Here is a 6716-nt window from a genome sequence, read left to right as displayed (position 1 = left end):
ACTGTCAGGTCCTACCCTTCTTCTCTTGATGCACTGTCAGGTCCTACCCTTCTTCTTTTGATGATGCACTGTCAGGTCCTACCCTTCTTCTCTTGATGCACTGTCAGGTCCTACCCTTCTTCTCTTGATGCACTGTCAGGTCCTACCCTTCTTCTCTTGATGCACTGTCAGGTCCTACCCTCGTTTCTCTTGATACACTGTCAGGTCCTACCCTTCTTCTCTTGATACACTGTCAGGTCCTACACTTCTTCTCTTGATGCAATGTCAGGTCCTATCCTTCTTCTCTTGATGCACTGTCAGGTCCTACCCTTCTTCTCTTGATACACTGTCAGGTCCTACCCTCGTTTCTCTTGATGCACTGTCAGGGGTTACCCTCTTCTCTTGATACACTGTCAGGTCCTACCCTCTCTGCTTGGGTCCACATGAATAACCTCCACACGGCAGGACTCTACAGAGAGTCCATTTTACTTGCATATGCGCCTAAATATTTAGCTGTGCAACCTGGAATTTGAATTTATTTCACAATCTTTGTCGTCTGAGGATCATCGGACCAAAATGCAGCGGATGAAGTGCTCATCTTTGTATTTATTAAAGAACCACACTTAAACACAAAAACAACGACGATAAACCGTCCCGTAAGGTGCACTGACTATACAAGGAAACAACTACCTACAAAACCCATGAAGAAAAAATCCCTACTTAAATATGATCTCTAATCAGAGGCAACGAGGATCAGCTGCCTCCAATTAGAGTTCACCCCAAACATACACAACATAGAAATAGAAGAACTAGAAAGGAAAACATAGAAATAGATAACATAGATCAAACCCAAAACACACCAAACAAACACCCCTGCCACGCCCTGACCATACTATAATAACAAAATAACCTCTTTACTGGTCAGGATGTGACAATTTAGGAGCACCAGTGCACCTAGAAAAATGAAGGATTCTATCTACGTTGTTCAACCTGTCAACGTAGTGTGGTTAGACATGTAACATTACGGATGTATATTGTGATTCTTGATGTTATCTGCAGTCACTGAAACCAGCCCTGGATCTAAGTCTGAATCATAAATGATGCAAAAATAACTCTTTAACATGATGAAACACAGGACCTGTTCATAGACAGGGCTTCATGCAGCCTTGGAATAATAACAACAACAACAACGTTGAAAATCAAATCAAATCAAATGTATTTATATAGCTCTTCGTACATCAGCTGATATCTCAAAGTGCTGTACAGAAACCCAGCCTAAAACCCCAAACAGCAAGCAATGCATGTGAAAGAAGCACGGTGGCTAGGAAAAACTCCCTAGGAAAAACTCCCTAGAAAGGCCAAAAACCTAGGAAGAAACCTAGAGAGGAACCAGGCTATGAGGGGTGGCCAGTCCTCTTCTGGCTGTGCCGGGTGGATATTATAAAGTACGTCTTGTGCTCACTGGGATACCGATACAGCTCCGGGGATAAACAGAGCTCCTGATTTGAATCGATCCCTAGGTCGGTATATTTAACCATGATGGAGGTCTGTATTCTTCAACACCTGATGGTTCCACCTGGTGATGGTAAAGGGGAAACTCTATACTTGAAATCAATGTGTTTTTATTAATCAGCTGTATAGTAGGCTTTCTTTAGTTAACCAAAGCCATAACTAGTCAGTTTATCATATTTTAATATATATACCAAGTGATTTATTTATTTGTTGATGATATTTACTATAGAAACCAAGTGGCTGGTTCTCTTGGTTCCTGCTGTTAAAGGTCTTTGATCTAGCTGCTCGTCATCCTCCATCTTCTTTATAACCAAGTGGCTGGTTCTCTTGGTTCCTGCTGTCAAAGGTCTTTTATCTAGCATCTCGTCATCCTCCATCTTCTTTATAACCAAGTGGCTGGTTCTCTTGGTTCCTGCTGTTAAAAGGTCTTTGATCTAGCTGCTCGTCATCCTCCATCTTCTTTATAACCAAGTGGCTGGTTCTCTTGGTTCCTGCTGTTAAAAGGTCTTTGATCTAGCTGCTCGTCATCCTCCATCTTCTTTATAACCAAGTGGCTGGTTCTCTTGGTTCCTACTGTCAAAGGTCTTTGATCTAGCGTCTCGTCATCCTCCATCTTTTTTTTCTTTTTTAAAAGGGAATGTTGTTGAATAAATGATTGATTTTACTTAATTGCTTTATTCTAGTTTTCCTTTGAACTGCCCAGTGTATTTACCAGGGTCTGGACTGTTGGTCTAAAGGTTAATGCAGACAATATGTAATGTTTCAATCCTCAGACTGAGACGAGTCCGATCGCCAGTCTGTTCCTGCTACTATGTTTGGCGTGACAATTCCATAAGGAGTTGGCAAGAGAGCAGAAATGTTTGTTTCACATACCTATCAATAATGCTATTGTAATCATGGGTTTATGCTTTTGAGTGGAGCCCCTTCAGCTGAACCTGTCATGTAGAACAAGTTATTAAACTGGAGTTCAGTACAACACTGTTATTATAGAAGGATCTGTTGCTGTTATGAAAGGCTTCCGTGTAAACATCAGAGGGAAAGGTTTGGCAACAACCACTCAGCCTCACTCTGTCAGGAGAGGAGCAGAGCAGAGCAGCCTGTACCCAAGCTGTCACTCTGAGGAGCCAGACCAACACTGTATACATCAGACCTGGAACACAATGCAACAACCACTCAGCCTCACTCTGTCAGGAGAGGAGCAGAGCAGAGCAGCCTGTACCCAAGCTGTCACTCTGAGGAGCCAGACCAACACTGAATACATCACAGACCTGGAACACAATGCAACAACCACTCAGCCTCACTCTGTCAGGAGAGGAGAGGAGCAGAGCAGGCTGTACCCAAGCTGTCACTCTGAGGAGCCAGACCAACACTGAATACATCACAGACCTGGAACACAATGCAACAACCACTCAGCCTCACTCTGTCAGGAGAGGAGAGGAGCAGAGCAGGCTGTACCCAAGCTGTCACTCTGAGGAGCCAGACCAACACTGAATACATAACAGCCCTGGAACACAATGCAACAACCACTCAGCCTCACTCTGTCAGGAGAGGAGGAGCAGAGCAGGCTGTACCCAAGCTGTCACTCTGAGGAGCCAGACCAACACTGTATACATCACAGCCCTGGAACACAATGTCACATTCTATTATTAGTAATGATCATTATTATATTGCCTGGTGATTCTATAACCAATGTCAACATGTCTGTATTGTAATCAACTTCCAATAAAAGTTGTAGTCCCAGTATATGGGCTGTATGGGCTGTAAGAGTGTCTTCATTTCCTTCCTGTCTTAACAGTTGTTATTCATGTTCATATTCTAGAACATTGTTAACCTTCTAGAAGATCTGCATTCCATTATAGAATGTTGTCGGCATTATAGAATGTTGTCTGCATTATAGAATGTTGTCAGCATTATAGAATGTTGTCTGCGTTCTGGAACGTTGTCTGCATTATAGAATGTTGTCGGCATTATAGAATGTTGTCGGCATTATAGAATGTTGTCTGCATTATAGAATGTTGTCTGCATTATAGAATGTTGTCAGCATTATAGAATGTTGTCTGCGTTCTGGAACGTTGTCTGCGTTCTGGAACGTTGTCTGCATTATAGAATGTTGTCTGCATTATAGAATGTTGTCTGCATTATAGAACGTTGTCAGCATTATAGAATGTTGTCTGCATTATAGAACGTTGTCAGCATTATAGAATGTTGTCTGCGTTCTGGAACGTTGTCTGCATTATAGAATGTTGTCGGCATTATAGAATGTTGTCGGCATTATAGAATGTTGTCTGCATTATAGAATGTTGTCTGCATTATAGAATGTTGTCAGCATTATAGAATGTTGTCTGCGTTCTGGAACGTTGTCTGCATTATAGAATGTTGTCGGCATTATAGAATGTTGTCTGCATTATAGAACGTTGTCAGCATTATAGAACGTTGTCTGCATTATAGAATGTTGTCGGCGTTATAGAATGTTGTCGGCGTTATAGAATGTTGTCGGCATTATAGAATGTTGTCGGCATTATAGAATGTTGTCTGCATTATAGAATGTTGTCTGCGTTCTGGAACGTTGTCAGTGGTATAGAATGTTGTCTGCGTTCTGGAACGTTGTCAGCATTATAGAAGTTGTCAGCATTGTAGAATGTTGTTGGCATTATAGAATGTTGTCAGCATTATAGAATGTTGTCAGTGTTATAGAATGTTGTCAGCATTATAGAATGTTGTCTGCGTTCTGGAACGTTGTCAGCATTATAGAATGTTGTCAGCGTTATAGAATGTTGTCAGCGTTATAGAATGTTGTCAGTGTTATAGAATGTTGTCAGCATTATAGAATGTTGTCTGCGTTCTGGAACGTTGTCAGCATTATAGAATGTTGTTTGCATTATAGAATGTTGTCTGCGTTCTGGAACGTTGTCAGCATTATAGAATGTTGTCTGCGTTCTGGAACGTTGTCAGCATTATAGAATGTTGTCTGCGTTCTGGAACGTTGTCAGCATTATAGAATGTTGTCAGCATTATAGAACGTTGTCTGCATTATAGGATGTTGTCTGCGTTCAGGAACGTTGTCAGCATTATAGAATGTTGTCAGCGTTCTGGAACGTTGTCAGCATTATAGAATGTTGTCTGCGTTTTGGAACGTTGTCAGCATTATAAAATATTGTCTGCATTATAAAATGTTGTCTGCATTATAGAATGTTGTCTGCATTATAGAATGTTGTCTGCATTATAGAATGTTGTCTGCGTTCTGGAACGTTGTCAGCATTATAGAATGTTGTCCGCGTTCTGGAACGTTGTCAGCATTATAGAATGTTGTCTGTGCTCTGGAACGTTGTCAGCATTATAGAATGTTGTCTGCATTATAGAATGTTGTCTGCGTTCTGGAACGTTGTCAGCATTATAGAATGTTGTCTGCATTATAGAATGTTGTCAGCATTATAGAACGTTGTCAGCATTATAGAATGTTGTCAGCGTTCTGGAACGTTGTCAGCATTATAGAATGTTGCCTGCGTTCTGGAACGTTGTCAGCATTATAGAATGTTGCCTGTGCTCTGGAACGTTGTCAGCATTATAGAATGTTGTCAGCATTATAGAATGTTGTCTGCATTATAGAATGTTGTCTGCGTTCTGGAACGTTGTTGGCCCTTCTGATCTCTGCTTTGCACATCCCACAGTCATCCTGTGTTGTTTGTGAGAGAAGAGGAAACTCCTATTACATAAGAGGAGGGGCACTGCCACTGACCGTGGATGTGGTGCTGGATGGTGTGTCAACTGAAGACTAAGTCCCCGGCTTGGCAGGGTGAGAGGAGGCGGCACGCTGCCGGGATAAACTGCAGGAAGAGGAGCGGTAATTACATTCTGAGCTGCTGGACAGGGAGCAGGGTGGTGTTAGGGTGGGACAGGGAGCAGGGTGGTGTTAGGGTGGTGTTAGGGTGGGACAGGGAGCAGGGTGGTGTTAGGGTGGGACAGGGAGCAGGGTGGTGTTAGGGTGGGACAGGGGGCAGGGTGGTGTTAGGGTGGTACAGGGAACAGGGTGGTGTTAGGGTGGGACAGAATCAGATCTGTAGTCCTCTCTGGGGCCCCCCTGCTCATCAATGGGGTTATTCTGCTGTTGTAATAGACTCAGATCTGTAGTCCTCTCTGGGGCCCCCCTGCTCATCAATGGGGTTATTCTACTGTTGTAATAGACTCAGATCTGTAGTCCTCTCTGGGGCCCCCCTGCTCATCAATGGAGTTATTCTACTGTTGTTAAAGACTCAGATCTGTAGTCCTCTCTGGGGCCCCCCTGCTCGCTGTACGGAGGTGCACTGTAACTGAGACTAAAGCTCTGCAGAACTCACAGCAGCACCTTGATAAACACTCACAGGCCCAAATGCTGTACTCTGGCTCCCTCTAGAGGCCCAGAAACATAATGACAACACTGTAACGTAGTGTAGGAGGGTGTTCGGACAACAAACCCTTATATCACAGACATTTGTTAATGTACAAATTGTATCATATTTTTCCATGAGAAATAACGTTCTAATTATTCATAATAAAAATATGAAATGATTAGGCTATTTGACAGATAGGCCGACCTGTTTGTTGTGTTGTTTTTGTCGCACTGGAAAATGATGGTTTAACATCTAGTTCATAGTGAAAGAACTGCATTACACCGTCCTAATAATCCACAAGCTCCGAACTGGATCCTTCCAGTAGCACAGCCTGCCCCACAGTTCTGTGGTGAAACAGTAGCACAGCCTGCCCACAGTTCTGTGGTGAAACAAAAGCACAGCCTGCCCCACAGTTCTGTGGTGAAACAGTAGCACAGCCTGCCCACAGTTCTGTGGTGAAACAGAAGCACAGCCTGCCCCACAGTTCTGTGGTGAAACAGAAGCACAGCCTGCCCACAGTTCTGTGGTGAAACAGAAGCACAGCCTGCCCACAGTTCTGTGGTGAAACAGAAGCACAGCCTGCCCACAGTTCTGTGGTGAAACAGAAGCACAGCCTGCCCACAGTTCTGTGGTGAAACAGAAGCACAGCCTGCCCACAGTTCTGTGGTGAAACGGAGCAGTCGGGGTAATAACCACTGGGTAATAACCTCTGGGTAGTAACCACTGGGTAATAACCACTGGGTAATAACCACTGGGTAATAATCTCTGGGTAGTGACCACTGGGTAATAACCACTGGGTAATAACCACTGGGTAATAACCACTGGGTAGTGACCACTGGGTAATAACCTCTGGGTAAT

Source organism: Salmo trutta, unplaced genomic scaffold (genome assembly GCF_901001165.1).
Source record: "Salmo trutta unplaced genomic scaffold, fSalTru1.1, whole genome shotgun sequence".
Lineage (NCBI taxonomy): Eukaryota > Metazoa > Chordata > Actinopteri > Salmoniformes > Salmonidae > Salmo > Salmo trutta.
Note: the sequence above shows the minus strand (reverse complement) of the source record.